The sequence below is a fragment of the Pleurodeles waltl genome, chromosome 3_2 (assembly GCF_031143425.1).
Source record: "Pleurodeles waltl isolate 20211129_DDA chromosome 3_2, aPleWal1.hap1.20221129, whole genome shotgun sequence".
In the NCBI taxonomy this organism is placed as follows: Eukaryota; Metazoa; Chordata; class Amphibia; order Caudata; family Salamandridae; genus Pleurodeles; species Pleurodeles waltl.
The window spans coordinates 129,888,554-129,907,949 of NC_090441.1; the positions used below are offsets into that span (position 1 = coordinate 129,888,554).

At 47.4% G+C, this 19,396-nt stretch overlaps 1 protein-coding gene across 1 annotated transcript in view; it reads left to right on the forward strand.

Moving 5' to 3' along the window:
* Window positions 1-19,396, forward strand: part of TEKT1 (tektin 1) — a 221,429-nt gene that overhangs the window by 12,173 nt on the left and 189,860 nt on the right. The window lies entirely within an intron of this gene.

The following is a 19,396-nucleotide window of genomic DNA, read 5'->3' on the forward strand; positions in this document are numbered from 1 at the left end:
CGTTTTTCGCAGAGCTAATGGAGCACCCATTTCAAGCATTGCTTTCTGAAAATCTAACAACGCTGACTGACAATATCCTGAATCAGCTGCACCCACCAAAAGGAAATCATCCAAGTAATGAGTTACCAATTTATAACCGGTCCGTGACTGAAAAAAACACCGCACAAAGGAACTGAACATTTCAAACAATGAGCACGAAACCGAGCAACCCATAGGCAACATTCTGTCAACATAAATGGCACCATCAAACTGCATACCCAACAAAGAAAAATCGTCTGGATGCACTGGAAGGAGCCTGGAAGCAGACTGAATTTCAGATGTTGCCATTTCTGCCCCAGCCCCACATTGTTTCACCAATGCAATTGCTTCATCAACTGAGGCATAATGCACCATAGAATCTTCCGGGACAATAAAATCATTAATGGATGCCCCCAAAGGCCATGACAAGTGATGAATCAGACGAAATTCGCCCTGTTGTTTCTTTGACACCACTCCCAAGGGGGAATTCATCAGGTTTTGTAACGGCCAATAGTCAAAGGGGCCTACACTTCTATTCATATCAAGCTCTTTCCGCAATTTGGCCCTTACCACATCTGGTTGATCCAACGCCGACTTCAAATTTCTTGCCCACCTCCGAATTCTTGGCCCTTGAAAACAAAGTCCAAAACCTTCAGAAAATCCCCACAACAGAACTTTCACCTCAGACTCCTTTGGATAAAATTTTAACCACCACCGCATGACATCTAAGTTAATAGGCATAGGGCCCTTTACCTGCCACCTGTTGCATAAGGCCCCTACCCCTGTCACCACCTCTCCCCTGTGAACCTTGCCATCCCCAGTGCATGCCTCCAAAACATTGGAAAACGGGATGTCTACCTCCACAACTGGAGCAGTCATGCCTGAATTTACACTGCTGCCTTGTACACACACCACTGTTAAAGGACCAGCACGCCCCATTTTGCGGCAGCTGTCCTTGTGAAGCACTCCCCACACCATATTGGGTGGGACGACCCTGAAAGGGCTTATATTGTAAAGGCAGACTGCTAGCAGTATGCATGACCGGGGCACTCCGTGCTGTTCGCAGCCACTGCATTCATAATTCAATATAAATCTCTCCACATTCCTTATCTGGGTAAACCGCCATCCTTACCCGAAATTCCTCGTCATCTCTCAACCAACCAAAACCGCCAAAATCCATTTGAGCCCTCCGTACAATGTCCATGTATTTAAATAAAGTAACACACCTGTCTGGATAGCTCTCTCAATAAACACTGGCATATAGCAAAAATGCAGAAGTCCAATTCTCGATTGTAGTAGGTACTTTGGGCCTACGTGCTAACTCCCACTCCTCTTCCTTTGAACCTTTCTTAGCCTAGACTTCCCTATGAAGAAGCTTAAACACATCAATGAACTCTCCTCTGCAAATTCTTTCTTTCAAAGTCTGAGTGAGATGCGCCCCCAATGGCATCGACACTCCCATGTACGGAAGCTTTTTGTTCTTAACATTTCTTCCAGCACTCTCATTATCAGGTCTACTTTCTTGACCTTGACTTTTCCCAACTTGAGTCAGTTCTGACTTACCTGAACCTGTATCCGTACCACTTACCTCATGCGTTAAATCTTTATTAACCAAGTCATCTTTGTCAGCTAACCCAGCTTGAACCCCATGTCTTCAACCAAAGCCTTTTCAGTGAATACCTCCCTCTCAGCTTGAGATACCCCCCCACCCCTAACCAAGCATTCCCTTCTCTCCGCACCTTGTGGTAAGTTTCCAGCCAAAATGGTAATCCGACTCCCTCCACCATGATGATCGCTACGGACCACCCTCTGTGCTGTCTCCTGTAAAACACTAAAACTTCTTCCCCTGTTATATTTTTTCTACACATCAAGCCCGTCTTCTCTCCCCTTTTGCTGCACAACATCTACCGCTTCTGGCTCATTCCCATCATCATAATCTAAAAGTTCATCTTCAATAACAAGATTCCGCTCCACACCACCAGCGCTCCAGCTGGTAGACGGCTCTTCATGCACAAAATACTGCACATTTTGCAGTACAGGTAAAGTTGCATCCCCCAGAAGTCAGGCGAGCCACTCCGGGTCTCGCCCTCTCTTCACTCCAGTGTCTTAGGGGTGTTCTGACCTCCACCGAGGTCCCTTGATTGTTAGCAGGCCACCCTAGCCATGCCGATGAAGTAAGCTCCTCATGCCCGCCCACTGCAAGTGAAGTGCCACACTCAGGCAACAGGACCGATGACCTCGCCTGCCAAAAGTCCAACCTAACCTGTGCTCTACCCGCTTTACCACTAACATCAGCTTCACCAATTAACACACCTCTCATGCCTATATTACCTTTCTCTGCAAATTCAAAATGCTGCCCTGTTTGATATATGGTCTGATTATTAACATCCCATTGTAACATTGGACTAACCAATTTAGGGACCAACTGCATCTTTCCATCATCTTGCCTCACCACAGGGACATTAACAAACTGTAAGCCTGAAATAAAACATCCTTCACCCATATGCTCTTCTTCCTCGTTATCAGACACAACAATAATCATGTTACAGTGTTCTGCAGTGGGCGCCGCCATCTTGGGAGCCGCTCCCCACGGCCTTTCATCTAAAACTCCCTCCCCTTGCTTGCTCGTTATCTCTGAGGGGAGTAGAGTTTTTTTTTCCGTGAATCAACAACACGCGCAGCCACAGACGCATGCGTGTGCACACCATCGGCCCCCAGGCGGCCGTCACCAGCTACTGCACCCTTCTTAACAGCACCTCTCCCTCTAGAAACCACTTGCTGCCTAATCGATGTGCCAGAACGACGCGCAAACTTCGTGCCGCCTCTCCGACTGCCTAGGATTTGGGGACCCCTTCCTCCTTGGAGAAGTGACAATTCTGGCCTGTCCCTTACAAAAAGTATGCAATGTCACATTTCCTTGCAGCAGTGGATGATGAAATCTTAGGTCCCAAGTTGGTCAGTGGGTCCTGCAACATGATTCTCACATGTGTAGACCCACTACCATGTAGAGGGGAAGTGAAATATGGACATATTCCAGTATGTAAAGTGACTTAAGCTGGTTAGATTCCTATTGAAAAAACGCTGCATAATTTTTATGCCTGGTTACAGAGGTGCAGGAATTTTGATGCATTTTAGACTCTGCGCGTCATTTGCCAATGATGCATGACTTCCTAAAAATGTGTAAATATGGATGTGTCAGTTCTGCATGGGATTTTAAGACAGACCACCTGCCTTGCATGTGACTATCTTAATTGTAGCGCAGGTAAAAAATGACGCAGGACAGAGAAAAGTGACATATTATTCCTAATGCGGCACTTTGTTAACATGGAGCACTGGATGCACTGCTGCTGCTTTAAAAAAATTAATTACACAGCGGCAGCGCAAGCTCCTTGTATATATGCCCTGCATTATATAATTGCTGACTGTTATTATTTATCTAGCAATATGCAAGGTAAATAGCAAGAAAATACCACTTACATCTTAAACATGGTTTTCTCATTCAGTATGTACCCAAAGCAGGCTCTGAAAACAGCTGAAATATTTTACCCCAATTGCATTCTGTAATGTTCCATAAATGTATGGGAACGGACCAGGTAGCAACATTGCAAATTATGTAGGTGCATCTTTTAAGGATGCCAAGGAGGCAGCCCTCTCTTCTGGTGACTTCCCATTTGTCTGACCCAACAAAGTATTATTTTGTTTTTCATAAGCAGAAATAATTCTCTGCTTTATCCATCTACCTATAGTAGAACTTGACAGTTTCAATCCCATCCAGTAACTCAAATGGTGCCCCAGTCATCATTTATAAAACACTCTGTTGTAGACAAATATATCAGAGTCCTTTTCACATTCAAGGAACTGTTCTTCATCCACTGAAGATTGTAAAGTCGCAAATACTCGTAATACCACATCCCTACTGTAATGAAATTCCAAAGGAACCTTGAACACAAACTGCAGGTTGGGGTTTTAAAACAACCTTATGTGGAAAAGTTCTCTTGTACCTCAAAGGGAAACTATTGTAAAGTCTGTAGCAACAAAAGACAATTCCATAATGGCGTCTGGAAATGATGCATGGGACGTTTTAGAAAAAAAAAAACTTTTACAATCTTGACATCAAAGTTTCTCTATCTTCTAACTGAGGATGCCTGAATTCCCTTTCTGCTGCCCTTTGAGCACAAAAAGTAGATGGTGCAAACCCAAACAAGACTCCATCCTTTAAAAAATTAAAACTTCAATGCATTCTATTGGTAAGTGTTAGAAATGCGGTCTATAGATGGCAGAGGTATACACCTTTATCCAAATACGAATCACAATCCTAGTCAGGCTAAGTCACACACAATCGAAATTATGCTGTGCCCTCCCTCTGGTAGCCTGGCACTGAGCAGTGAGGATTAACTTAGAAGGCAATGTGTAAAGTATTTGAGCAATAAATCATGCAATAACACAGTGAAAACACCACAAAAATACACCAAACAATGTTAGAAAAATATGAGATATTTATCTGAATAAATTAAGGTCAAAATGATCAAGAGTTGATAATCACAAGTTGAAATATTACTTTTTATAATGATAAGAAGATTCTTTAGTCTTTAAAAAGCAACAAGTGTCTCTTGCAAGAACAAAGGCCCAAATTTATACTTTTTGACGCAAAACTGTGCTAACGCAGTTTGGCGCCAAAAAAATTAGCGCCGGCTAACGCCATTCTGAAGCGCCATGCGGGCGCTGTATTTATTGAATGGCGTTAGCCGGCGTTAGCCGACCGGCGCTGCCTGGTGTGCGTGAAAAAAAAACACGTACACCAGGCAGCGCCGGCGTAGGGAAAAATGGCGCTTGGGCGTCCAAAAATGGGGCAAGTCAGGCTGAGGCAAAAAAATCGTCTTAACCCGATTTGCGCCATTTTTTTACGACGCCCATCCCCCATTGAAATGACTCCTGTCTTAGCAAAGACAGGAGTCATGCCCCCTTGCCCAATGGCCATGCCCAGGGGACTTCTGTCCCCTGGGCATGGCCATTGGGCATAGTGGCATGTAGGGGGGCACAAATCAGGCCCCCCTATGCAACAAAAATAAAATAAAAAATACTTACCTGGACTTACCTTAATGTCCCTGGGGTGGGTCCCTCCATCCTTGGGTGTCCTCCTGGGGTGGGCAAGGGTGGCAGGGGGTGTCCCTGGGGGCAGGGGAGGGCACCTCTGGGCTCATTATGAGCCCACAGGTCCCTTAACGCCTGCCCTGACCCAGGCGCTAAAATCCGGCGCAAATGCGGGTTTTTTAGACCCGCCCACTCCCGGGCGTCATTTTTGCCCGGGAGTATAAATTCGACGCAATAGCATCACAGTCATTTTTTAAGACGGGAACGCCTACCTTGCATATCATTAACGCAAGGAAGGTGTTCACGCAAAAAAATGACGCTAATTCCATGAACTTTGGCGCTAGACGCGTCTAACGCCAAAGTATAAATATGGAGTTAGTTTTGCGTCGAATTTGCGTCGAAAAAAATGACGCAAATTCGGCGCAAACAGAGTATAAATATGCCCCAAAGTACCTGGTATGGGTTAAAATTACACGCACGGAGACTGCAGAGGAGGATATGCAAGGAAAATGAAGGGTGTTCGTTGGATTTCCGGGCACACACACAGGATGCGTCGATTATTTTCCACACAGCAAGGACTTTGCATCAAATCCGGCGTGCAGGCTTTAATCCTTTTTGCGATGTGGGGTCTTTTGATGCCCAGGGACAATGTGTTAAAATCCTGGGAGTGCAGGACGAAGTTGATCCGGTGGGCGATGCGTCGGAGTTTCTGTCATACGCCAGGCCCTGCATCGATTCCTCCCACAGGAAGTCGGGCTGTGTTGTTCCGGCTCGGCGATGCATCGATTCAGTGGGCTGTGCATTGAAGTTCCGGTCCCAGTGCTGGCCATGCGACGATCTCCACCCAGGGAGCCGGAATTCGACATTCCGGTTCGGCGATGCAGTGATTCTTTCACCTCTAAGCAAGCTGTGCATCGAATCTGGCAGGCTGTGCATCGGTTTTCACCGCACAAGGAGTTCCTTTGCAGAGATGAAGGCCCGTATTTATACTCAGTTTGCGCCGAATTAGCGTCGTTTTTTTCGACGCAAATTCGGCGCAAAACGAACGCCATATTTATACTTTGGTGTTAGACGCGTCTAGCGCCAAAGTATGGGCAAATACCGTCATTTTTTTGCGTGAACGCCTTCCTTGCGTTAATGAGATGCAAGGAAGGCGTTCCCGTCTAAAAAAATTACGGCGACGCAAATGCGTCGTATTTATACTCCCGGGCAAAAATCACGCCCGGGAGTTGGCGGGTCAAAAAACCCGCATTTGCGCCACTTTTTAACGCCTGGGTCAGGGTAGGCGTTAAGGGGCCTGTGGGCTTAAAATGAGCCCACAGGTGCCCTCCCCTGCCCCCAGGGACCCCCCTGCCACCCCTGCCCACCCCAGGAGGACACCCAAGGATGGAGGGACCCACCCCAGGGACATTCAGGTAAGTTCAGGTAAGTATACATTTTTATATTTTTTAATTTTTTTTGGTGGCATAGGGGGGCCTTATTTGTGCCCCCCTACATGCCACTATGCCCAATGACCATGCCCAGGGGACATAAGTCCCCTGGGCATGGCCATTGGGCAAGGGGGCATGACTCCTGTCTTTACTAAGACAGGAGTCATTTAAATGGCGTCTGGGCGTCGAAAATAATGGCGCAAATCGGGTTGAGGCGATTTTTTTGCCTCAACCTGACTTGCCCCATTTTAAGACACCCTAACGCCATTTTCCCCCTACGCCGGCTCTGCCTGGTCTACGTGTTTTTTTTCCACGCACACCAGGCAGCGCCGGTCTGCTAGCGCCGGCTAACGCCATTCCATAAATACGGCGCCCGCATGGCGCTTCAGAATGGCGTTAGACGGCGCTAAATATTTTGACGCTAAACTGCGTTAGCGCAGTTTAGCGTCAAAAAGTATAAATATGGGCCGAAGTCTTTTTGGCCCTGAGACTTCAGGAAATAGGAGGCAAGCCCAGTCCAAGCCCTTGGACAGCACGTCTCTGCAGAGCCAGATGCCAGCAAGGCAGCAGGGCAACAGCAAGGCAGCAGTTCTTCACAGCAAAGCAGTCCAGTTGTGTCCTTTGGGCAGCCAGGCATCTCCTCTTAGCAGGTTGCAGGATCTGGTTCAGTATGTCTGTCCCAGCAAGTGTCTCCATTGGTAGGGTCAGGGACCCAGTTTATATACAGTGCCTTTGAAGTGGGGGAGACTTGAAAGAGTGGTTTTGAAGTGCACATGGTCCCTTTTCAGTATATCCCTTTCTGCCAGGGTCCCAGTAGGGGATTTGGCAGTCCATTGTTTGAGGGCAGTCCACTGTCCTTTGAAATGTAAGTGTCAGACCCTCCACCCTTCTAGCCCAGGAAGACCCATTCAGTATGCATATGTGTGCAGGTGTGACTGAGCATCTTGTGTTTGTCTGGGTGAAATGCACAAGGGAGCTGTCAACCAGCCCAGCCAAGACTTGGATTGGGGACAGTCTGTAAGGCACAAAAGGAGTTAAGTGCAGAGAAATGCTCACTTTCTAAAAGTAGCATTTCTGGAATGGTAATATAAAATCCAACTTCAGCAATAAGTAGGATTTTGTATTGCCATTCTGGCCATACTAAGAATGACCTGTTTACCACTTCCTAATCAGAATCTATCACTCAAATGGTATATGAAGGTAGCTCTAATGAAAGGAGCAGGCCTCACAGCAGTGGAAAGCGAATTTAGGAGTTTTCCACTACCAGGACATATAAGACACACAGATATATGTCATGCCTTTTACCTACATAGCACCCACCCCTTTGGGTTACCTAGGGCCTACCTTAGGGGTGACTTATATGTAGAAAAAGGGGAGTTTAAGGCTTGGCAAGTACTTTTAACCCCTTCGCTGCCAGGCCTTTTCCCCCTCCTGTGCCAGGCCTTTTTTTGCCTATTTGGGGCAGTTCGCGCTTAGGCCCTCATAACTTTTTGTCCACATAAGCTAACCAAGCCAAATTTGCGTCCTTTTTTTCCAACATCCTAGGGATTCTAGAGGTACCCAGACTTTGTGGGTTCCCTTGAAGGAGGCCAAGAAATTGGCCATAATACAGTGAAAATTTCGTTTTTTATAAAAAAAATTGAAAAAGTGGCTGCAGAAGAAGGCTTGTGGATTTCCCCCTGAAAATGGCATCAACAAAGGGTTTGTAGTGCTAAACTCAGCAGCTTCCTAGATTTCAGGAACAGGCAGACTTGAATCAGAAAACCCAATTTTTCACCACAATTTTGGCATTTTACTGGGGCATACCCCATTTTTGCAATTTTTTGTGCTTTCAGCCTCCTTCCAGTCAGTGACAGGAATGGGCATGAAACCAATGCTGGATCCCAGAAACCTAACCATTTCTGAAAAGTAGACAAAATTCTGAATTCAGCAAGGGGTCATTTGTGTAGATCCTACAAGGGTTTCCTACAGAAAATAACAGCTGAAAAGGAAAAATATTGAAATTGAGGTGAAAAAAACATCAATTTTTCTCTACGTTTTACTCTGTAACTTTTCCCTGCAATGTCAGATTATGGAAAGCAATATACCGTTATGTCTGCTGGACTCCTCTGGTTGCGGGGATATATAGGGCTTGTAGGTTCATCAAGAACCCGAGGAACCCAGAGCCAATAAATGAGCTGCACCCTGCAGTGCGTTTTCATTCTATACCGGGTATACAGCAATTCATTTGCTGAAATATAAAGAGTAAAAAATTGCTATCAAGAAAACCTTTGCATTTCCAAAAACGGCACAAGATAAGGTGCTGAGGAGCAGTGGTTATTTGCACATCTCTGAATTCCGGGGTGACCATACAAGCATGTGAATTATAGGGAATTTCTCAAATAGATGTCTTTTTTACACACTCTCCTATATTTGGAAGGAAAAAATGTAGAGAAAGACAAGGGGCAATAGCACTTGTTTTGCTAATCTATGTTCCCCCAAGTCTCCCGATAAAAATGATACCTCACTTGTGTGGGTAGGCCTAGCGCCCGCGACAGGAAACGCCCCAAAGCGCAACGTGGACACATCCAACATTTTGGGAGAAAACAGAGGTGTTTTTTGCGAAGTGCCTACCTGTAGATTTTGGCCTCTAGCTCAGCCGGCACCTAGGGAAACCTACCAAACCTGTGCATTTCTGAAAACTAGAGACCTAGGGGAATCCAAGGAGGGGTGACTTGCGGGGCTTGGACCAGGTTCTGTTACCCAGAATCCTTTGCAAACCTCAAAATTTGGCTAAAAAAACACATGTTCCTCACATTTCTGTGGCAGAAAGTTCTGGAATCTGAGAGGAGCTACAAATTTCCTTCCACCCAGCGTTCCCCCAAGTCTCCCGATAAAAATGATACCTCATTTGCGTGGGTAGGCCTAGCGCCGGCGACAGGAAACACCCCAAAGCGCAACGTGGACACATCCTAAATTTTGGAAAAAAACAGAGGTGTTTTTTGCGAAGTGCCTACCTGTAGATTTTGCCCTCTAGCTCAGCCGGCACCTAGGGAAACCTACCGAACCTGTGCATTTCTGAAAACTAGAGACCTAGGGGAATCCAAGGAGGGGTGACTTGCGGGGCTTGGACCAGGTTCTGTTACCCAGAATCCTTTGCAAACCTCAAAATTTGGCTAAAAAAACACATGTTCCTCACATTTCTGTGGCAGAAAGTTCTGGAATCTGAGAGGAGCTACAAATTTCCTTCCACCCAGCGTTCCCCCAAGTCTCCCGATAAAAATGATACCTCATTTGCGTGGGTAGGCCTACCGCCGGCGACAGGAAACACCCCAAAGCGCAACGTGGACACATCCTAAATTTTGGAAAAAAACAGAGGTGTTTTTTGCGAAGTGCCTACCTGTAGATTTTGGCCTCTAGCTCAGCACCTAGGGAAACCTACCAAACCTGTGCATTTCTGAAAACTAGAGACCTAGGGGAATCCAAGGAGGGGTGACTTGCGGGGCTCGGACCAGGTTCTGTTACCCAGAATCCTTTGCAAACCTCAAAATTTGGCTAAAAAAACACATGTTCCTCACATTTCTGTGGCAGAAAGTTCTGGAATCTGAGAGGAGCTACAAATTTCCTTCCACCCAGCGTTCCCCCAAGTCTCCCGATAAAAATGATACCTCACTTGCGTGGGTAGGCCTAGCGCTGGCGACAGGAAACACCCCAAAGCGCAACGTGGACACATCCTAAATTTTGGAAAAAAACAGAGGTGTTTTTTGCGAAGTGCCTACCTGTAGATTTTGGCCTCTAGCTCAGCCGGCACCTAGGGAAACCTACCAAACCTGTGCATTTCTGAAAACTAGAGACCTAGGGGAATCCAAGGAGGGGTGACTTGCGGGGCTCGGACCAGGTTCTGTTACCCAGAATCCTTTGCAAACCTCAAAATTTGGCTAAAAAAACACATGTTCCTCACATTTCTGTGGCAGAAAGTTCTGGAATCTAAGAGGAGCTACAAATTTCCTTCCAACCAGCGTTCCCCCAAGTCTCCCGATAAAAATGATACCTCACTTGCGTGGGTAGGCCTAGCGCCGGCGACAGGAAACACCCCAAAGCGCAACGTGGACACATCCTAAATTTTGGAAAAAAACAGAGGTGTTTTTTGCGAAGTGCCTACCTGTAGATTTTGGCCTCTAGCTCAGCCGGCACCTAGGGAAACCTACCAAACCTGTGCATTTCTGAAAACTAGAGACCTAGGGGAATCCAAGGAGGGGTGACTTGCGGGGCTCGGACCAGGTTCTGTTACCCAGAATCCTTTGCAAACCTCAAAATTTGGCTAAAAAAACACATGTTCCTCACATTTCTGTGGCAGAAAGTTCTGGAATCTGAGAGGAGCTACAAATTTCCTTCCACCCAGCGTTCCCCCAAGTCTCCCGATAAAAATGATACCTCACTTGCGTGGGTAGGCCTAGCGCCGGCGACAGGAAACACCCCAAAGCGCAACGTGGACACATCCTAAATTTTGGAAAAAAACAGAGGTGTTTTTTGCGAAGTGCCTACCTGTAGATTTCGGCCTCTAGCTCAGCCGGCACCTAGGGAAACCTACCAAACCTGTGCATTTCTGAAAACTAGAGACCTAGGGAAATCCAAGGAGGGGTGACTTGCGGGGCTCGGACCAGGTTGTGTTACCCAGAATCCTTTGCAAACCTCAAAATTTGGCTAAAAAAACACATGTTCCTCACATTTCTGTGGCAGAAAGTTCTGGAATCTGAGAGGAGCTACAAATTTCCTTCCACCCAGCGTTCCCCCAAGTCTCCCGATAAAAATGATACCTCATTTGCGTGGGTAGGCCTACCGCCGGCGACAGGAAACACCCCAAAGCGCAACGTGGACACATCCTAAATTTTGGAAAAAAACAGAGGTGTTTTTTGCGAAGTGCCTACCTGTAGATTTTGGCCTCTAGCTCAGCCGGCACCTAGGGAAACCTACCAAACCTGTGCATTTCTGAAAACTAGAGACCTAGGGGAATCCAAGGAGGGGTGACTTGCGGGGCTTGGACCAGGTTCTGTTACCCAGAATCCTTTGCAAACCTCAAAATTTGGCTAAAAAAACACATGTTCCTCACATTTCTGTGGCAGAAAGTTCTGGAATCTGAGAGGAGCTACAAATTTCCTTCCACCCAGCGTTCCCCCAAGTCTCCCGATAAAAATGATACCTCATTTGCGTGGGTAGGCCTAGCGCCGGCGACAGGAAACACCCCAAAGCGCAACGTGGACACATCCTAAATTTTGGAAAAAAACAGAGGTGTTTTTTGCGAAGTGCCTACCTGTAGATTTTGGCCTCTAGCTCAGCCGGCACCTAGGGAAACCTACCAAACCTGTGCATTTCTGAAAACTAGAGACCTAGGGGAATCCAAGGAGGGGTGACTTGCGGGGCTTGGACCAGGTTCTGTTACCCAGAATCCTTTGCAAACCTCAAAATTTGGCTAAAAAAACACATGTTCCTCACATTTCTGTGGCAGAAAGTTCTGGAATCTGAGAGGAGCTACAAATTTCCTTCCACCCAGCGTTCCCCCAAGTCTCCCGATAAAAATGATACCTCATTTGCGTGGGTAGGCCTACCGCCGGCGACAGGAAACACCCCAAAGCGCAACGTGGACACATCCTAAATTTTGGAAAAAAACAGAGGTGTTTTTTGCGAAGTGCCTACCTGTAGATTTTGGCCTCTAGCTCAGCCGGCACCTAGGGAAACCTACCAAACCTGTGCATTTCTGAAAACTAGAGACCTAGGGGAATCCAAGGAGGGGTGACTTGCGGGGCTCGGACCAGGTTCTGTTACCCAGAATCCTTTGCAAACCTCAAAATTTGGCTAAAAAAACACATGTTCCTCATATTTCTGTGGCAGAAAGTTCTGGAATCTGAGAGGAGCTACAAATTTCCTTCCACCCAGCGTTCCCCCAAATCTCCCGATAAAAATGATACCTCACTTGCGTGGGTAGGCCTAGCGCTGGCGACAGGAAACACCCCAAAGCGCAACGTGGACACATCCTAAATTTTGGAAAAAAACAGAGGTGTTTTTTGCGAAGTGCCTACCTGTAGATTTTGGCCTCTAGCTCAGCCGGCACCTAGGGAAACCTACCAAACCTGTGCATTTCTGAAAACTAGAGACCTAGGGGAATCCAAGGAGGGGTGACTTGCGGGGCTCGGACCAGGTTCTGTTACCCAGAATCCTTTGCAAACCTCAAAATTTGGCTAAAAAAACACATGTTCCTCACATTTCTGTGGCAGAAAGTTCTGGAATCTGAGAGGAGCTACAAATTTCCTTCCACCCAGCGTTCCCCCAAGTCTCCCGATAAAAATGATACCTCACTTGCGTGGGTAGGCCTAGCGCCGGCGACAGGAAACACCCCAAAGCGCAACGTGGACACATCCTAAATTTTGGAAAAAAACAGAGGTGTTTTTTGCGAAGTGCCTACCTGTAGATTTTGGCCTCTAGCTCAGCCGGCACCTAGGGAAACCTACCAAACCTGTGCATTTCTGAAAACTAGAGACCTAGGGGAATCCAAGGAGGGGTGACTTGCGGGGCTCGGACCAGGTTCTGTTACCCAGAATCCTTTGCAAACCTCAAAATTTGGCTAAAAAAACACATGTTCCTCACATTTCTGTGGCAGAAAGTTCTGGAATCTGAGAGGAGCTACAAATTTCCTTCCACCTAGCGTTCCCCCAAGTCTCCCGATAAAAATGATACCTCACTTGCGTGGGTAGGCCTAGCGCCGGCGACAGGAAACACCCCAAAGCGCAACGTGGACACATCCTAAATTTTGGAAAAAAACAGAGGTGTTTTTTGCGAAGTGCCTACCTGTAGATTTCGGCCTCTAGCTCAGCCGGCACCTAGGGAAACCTACGAAACCTGTGAATTTCTGAAAACTAGAGACCTAGGGAAATCCAAGGAGGGGTGACTTGCGGGGCTCGGACCAGGTTCTGTTACCCAGAATCCTTTGCAAACCTCAAAATTTGGCTAAAAAAACACATGTTCCTCACATTTCTGTGGCAGAAAGTTCTGGAATCTGAGAGGAGCTACAAATTTCCTTCCACCCAGCGTTCCCCCAAGTCTCCCGATAAAAATGATACCTCATTTGCGTGGGTAGGCCTTCCGCCGGCGACAGGAAACACCCCAAACCGCAACGTGGACACATCCTAAATTTTGGAAAAAAACAGAGGTGTTTTTTGCGAAGTGCCTACCTGTAGATTTTGGCCTCTAGCTCAGCCGGCACCTAGGGAAACCTACCAAACCTGTGCATTTCTGAAAACTAGAGACCTAGGGGAATCCAAGGAGGGGTGACTTGCGGGGCTCGGACCAGGTTCTGTTACCCAGAATCCTTTGCAAACCTCAAAATTTGGCTAAAAAAACACATGTTCCTCACATTTCTGTGGCAGAAAGTTCTGGAATCTGAGAGGAGCTACAAATTTCCTTCCACCCAGCGTTCCCCCAAGTCTCCCGATAAAAATGATACCTCACTTGCGTGGGTAGGCCTAGCGCTGGCGACAGGAAACACCCCAAAGCGCAACGTGGACACATCCTAAATTTTGGAAAAAAACAGAGGTGTTTTTTGCGAAGTGCCTACCTGTAGATTTTGGCCTCTAGCTCAGCCGGCACCTAGGAAAACCTACCAAACCTATGCATTTCTGAAAACTAGAGACCTAGGGGAATCCAAGGAGGGGTGACTTGCGGGGCTCGGACCAGGTTCTGTTACCCAGAATCCTTTGCAAACCTCAAAATTTGGCTAAAAAAACACATGTCCCTCACATTTCTGTGGCAGAAAGTTCTGGAACCTGAGAGGAGCTACAAATTTCCTTCCACCCAGCGTTCCCCCAAGTCTCCCGATAAAAATGATACCTCACTTGCGTGGGTAGGACTAGCGCCGGCGACAGGAAACACCCCAAAGCGCAACGTGGACACATCCTAAATTTTGGAAAAAAACAGAGGTGTTTTTTGCGAAGTGCCTACCTGTAGATTTTGGCCTCTAGCTCAGCCGGCACCTAGGGAAACCTACCAAACCTGTGCATTTCTGAAAACTAGAGACCTAGGGGAATCCAAGGAGGGGTGACTTGCGGGGCTCGGACCAGGTTCTGTTACCCAGAATCCTTTGCAAACCTCAAAATTTGGCTAAAAAAACACATGTTCCTCACATTTCTGTGGCAGAAAGTTCTGGAATCTGAGAGGAGCTACAAATTTCCTTCCACCCAGCGTTCCCCCAAGTCTCCCGATAAAAATGATACCTCACTTGCGTGGGTAGGCCTAGCGCCGGCGACAGGAAACACCCCAAAGCGCAACGTGGACACATCCTAAATTTTGGAAAAAAACAGAGGTGTTTTTTGCGAAGTGCCTACCTGTAGATTTTGGCCTCTAGCTCAGCCGGCACCTAGGGAAACCTACCAAACCTGTGCATTTCTGAAAACTAGAGACCTAGGGGAATCCAAGGAGGGGTGACTTGCGGGGCTCGGACCAGGTTCTGTTACCCAGAATCCTTTGCAAACCTCAAAATTTGGATAAACAAACACATGTTCCTCACATTTCTGTGGCAGAAAGTTCTGGAATCTGAGAGGAGCTACAAATTTCCTTCCACCCAGCGTTCCCCCAAGTCTCCCGATAAAAATGATACCTCATTTGCGTGGGTAGGCCTAGCGCCGGCGACAGGAAACACCCCAAAGCGCAACGTGGACACATCCTAAATTTTGGAAAAAAACAGAGGTGTTTTTTGCGAAGTGCCTACCTGTAGATTTTGGCCTCTAGCTCAGCCGGCACCTAGGGAAACCTACCAGACCTGTGCATTTCTGAAAACTAGAGACCTAGGGGAATCCAAGGAGGGGTGACTTGCGGGGCTCGGACCAGGTTCTGTTACCCAGAATCCTTTGCAAACTTCAAAATTTGGCTAAAAAAACACATGTTCCTCACATTTCTGTGGCAGAAAGTTCTGGAATCTGAGAGGAGCTACAAATTTCCTTCCACCCAGCGTTCCCCCAAGTCTCCCGATAAAAATGATACCTCACTTGCGTGGGTAGGCCTAGCGCTGGCGACAGGAAACACCCCAAAGCGCAACGTGGACACATCCTAAATTTTGGAAAAAAACAGAGGTGTTTTTTGCGAAGTGCCTACCTGTAGATTTTGGCCTCTAGCTCAGCCGGCACCTAGGGAAACCTACCAAACCTGTGCATTTCTGAAAACTAGAGACCTAGGGGAATCCAAGGAGGGGTGACTTGCGGGGCTCGGACCAGGTTCTGTTACCCAGAATCCTTTGCAAACCTCAAAATTTGGCTAAAAAAACACATGTTCCTCACATTTCTGTGGCAGAAAGTTCTGGAATCTGAGAGGAGCTACAAATTTCCTTCCACCCAGCGTTCCCCCAAGTCTCCCGATAAAAATGATACCTCACTTGCGTGGGTAGGCCTAGCGCCGGCGACAGGAAACACCCCAAAGCGCAACGTGGACACATCCTAAATTTTGGAAAAAAACAGAGGTGTTTTTTGCGAAGTGCCTACCTGTAGATTTCGGCCTCTAGCTCAGCCGGCACCTAGGGAAACCTACCAAACCTGTGCATTTCTGAAAACTAGAGACCTAGGGAAATCCAAGGAGGGGTGACTTGCGGGGCTCGGACCAGGTTCTGTTACCCAGAATCCTTTGCAAACCTCAAAATTTGGCTAAAAAACACATGTTCCTCACATTTCTGTGGCAGAAAGTTCTGGAATCTGAGAGGAGCTACAAATTTCCTTCCACCCAGCGTTCCCCCAAGTCTCCCGATAAAAATCATACCTCATTTGCGTGGGTAGGCCTACCGCCGGCGACAGGAAACACCCCAAAGCGCAACGTGGACACATCCTAAATTTTGGAAAAAAACAGAGGTGTTTTTTGCGAAGTGCCTACCTGTAGATTTTGGCCTCTAGCTCAGCCGGCACCTAGGGAAACCTACCGAACCTGTGCATTTCTGAAAACTAGAGACCTAGGGGAATCCAAGGAGGGGTGACTTGCGGGGCTCGGACCAGGTTCTGTTACCCAGAATCCTTTGCAAACCTCAAAATTTGGCTAAAAAAACACATGTTCCTCACATTTCTGTGGCAGAAAGTTCTGGAATCTGAGAGGAGCTACAAATTTCCTTCCACCCAGCGTTCCCCCAAGTCTCCCGATAAAAATGATACCTCACTTGCGTGGGTAGGCCTAGCGCTGGCGACAGGAAACACCCCAAAGCGCAACGTGGACACATCCTAAATTTTGGAAAAAAACAGAGGTGTTTTTTGCGAAGTGCCTACCTGTAGATTTTGGCCTCTAGCTCATCCGGCACCTAGGAAAACCTACCAAACCTGTGCATTTCTGAAAACTAGAGACCTAGGGGAATCCAAGGAGGGGTGACTTGCGGGGCTCGGACCAGGTTCTGTTACCCAGAATCCTTTGCAAACCTCAAAATTTGGCAAAAAAAACACATGTCCCTCACATTTCTGTGGCAGAAAGTTCTGGAACCTGAGAGGAGCTACAAATTTCCTTCCACCCAGCGTTCCCCCAAGTCTCCCGATAAAAATGATACCTCACTTGCGTGGGTAGGACTAGCGCCGGCGACAGGAAACACCCCAAAGCGCAACGTGGACACATCCTAAATTTTGGAAAAAAACAGAGGTGTTTTTTGCGAAGTGCCTACCTGTAGATTTTGGCCTCTAGCTCAGCCGGCACCTAGGGAAACCTACCAAACCTGTGCATTTCTGAAAACTAGAGACCTAGGGGAATCCAAGGAGGGGTGACTTGCGGGGCTCGGACCAGGTTCTGTTACCCAGAATCCTTTGCAAACCTCAAAATTTGGCTAAAAAAACACATGTTCCTCACATTTCTGTGGCAGAAAGTTCTGGAATCTGAGAGGAGCTACAAATTTCCTTCCACCCAGCGTTCCCCCAAGTCTCCCGATAAAAATGATACCTCACTTGCGTGGGTAGGCCTAGCGCCGGCGACAGGAAACACCCCAAAGCGCAACGTGGACACATCCTAAATTTTGGAAAAAAACAGAGGTGTTTTTTGCGAAGTGCCTACATGTAGATTTTGGCCTCTAGCTCAGCCGGCACCTAGGGAAACCTACCAAACCTGTGCATTTCTGAAAACTAGAGACCTAGGCGAATCCAAGGAGGGGTGACTTGCGGGGCTCGGACCAGGTTCTGTTACCCAGAATCCTTTGCAAACCTCAAAATTTGGCTAAAAAAACACATGTTCCTCACATTTCTGTGGCAGAAAGTTCTGGAATCTGAGAGGAGCTACAAATTTCCTTCCACCCAGCGTTCCCCCAAGTCTCCCGATAAAAATGATACCTCACTTGCGTGGGTAGGCCTAGCGCCGGCGACAGGAAACACCCCAAAGCGCAACGTGGACACATCCTAAATTTTGGAAAAAAACAGAGGTGTTTTTTGCGAAGTGCCTACCTGTAGATTTTGGCCTCTAGCTCAGCCGGCACCTAGGGAAACCTACCAAACCTGTGCATTTCTGAAAACTAGAGACCTAGGGGAATCCAAGGAGGGGTGACTTGCGGGGCTCGGACCAGGTTCTGTTACCCAGAATCCTTTGCAAACCTCAAAATTTGGCTAAAAAAACACATGTGCCTCACATTTCTGTGGCAGAAAGTTCTGGAATCTGAGAGGAGCTACAAATTTCCTTCCACCCAGCGTTCCCCCAAGTCTCCCGATAAAAATGATACCTCACTTGCGTGGGTAGGCCTAGCGCCGGCGACAGGAAACACCCCAAAGCGCAACGTGGACACATCCTAAATTTTGGAAAAAAACAGAGGTGTTTTTTGCGAAGTGCCTACCTGTAGATTTTGGCCTCTAGCTCAGCCGGCACCTAGGGAAACCTACCAAACCTGTGCATTTCTGAAAACTAGAGACCTAGGGGAATCCAAGGAGGGGTGACTTGCGGGGCTCGGACCAGGTTCTGTTACCCAGAATCCTTTGCAAACCTCAAAATTTGGCTAAAAAAACACATGTTCCTCACATTTCTGTGGCAGAAAGTTCTGGAATCTGAGAGGAGCTACAAATTTCCTTCCACCCAGCGTTCCCCCAAGTCTCCCGATAAAAATGATACCTCACTTGCGTGGGTAGGCCTAGCGCCGGCGACAGGAAACACCCCAAAGCGCAACGTGGACACATCCTAAATTTTGGAAAAAAACAGAGGTGTTTTTTGCGAAGTGCCTACATGTAGATTTTGGCCTCTAGCTCAGCCGGCACCTAGGGAAACCTACCAAACCTGTGCATTTCTGAAAACTAGAGACCTAGGCGAATCCAAGGAGGGGTGACTTGCGGGGCTCGGACCAGGTTCTGTTACCCAGAATCCTTTGCAAACCTCAAAATTTGGCTAAAAAAACACATGTTCCTCACATTTCTGTGGCAGAAAGTTCTGGAATCTGAGAGGAGCTACAAATTTCCTTCCACCCAGCGTTCCCCCTAGTCTCCCGATAAAAATGATACCTCACTTGCGTGGGTAGGCCTAGCGCCGGCGACAGGAAACACCCCAAAGCGCAACGTGGACACATCCTAAATTTTGGAAAAAAACAGAGGTGTTTTTTGCGAAGTGCCTACCTGTAGATTTTGGCCTCTAGCTCAGCCGGCACCTAGGGAAACCTACCAAACCTGTGCATTTCTGAAAACTAGAGACCTAGGGGAATCCAAGGAGGGGTGACTTGCGGGGCTCGGACTAGGTTCTGTTACCCAGAATCCTTTGCAAACCTCAAAATTTGGCTAAAAAAACACATGTGCCTCACATTTCTGTGGCAGAAAGTTCTGGAATCTGAGAGGAGCTACAAATTTCCTTCCACCCAGCGTTCCCCCAAGTCTCCCGATAAAAATGATACCTCACTTGCGTGGGTAGGC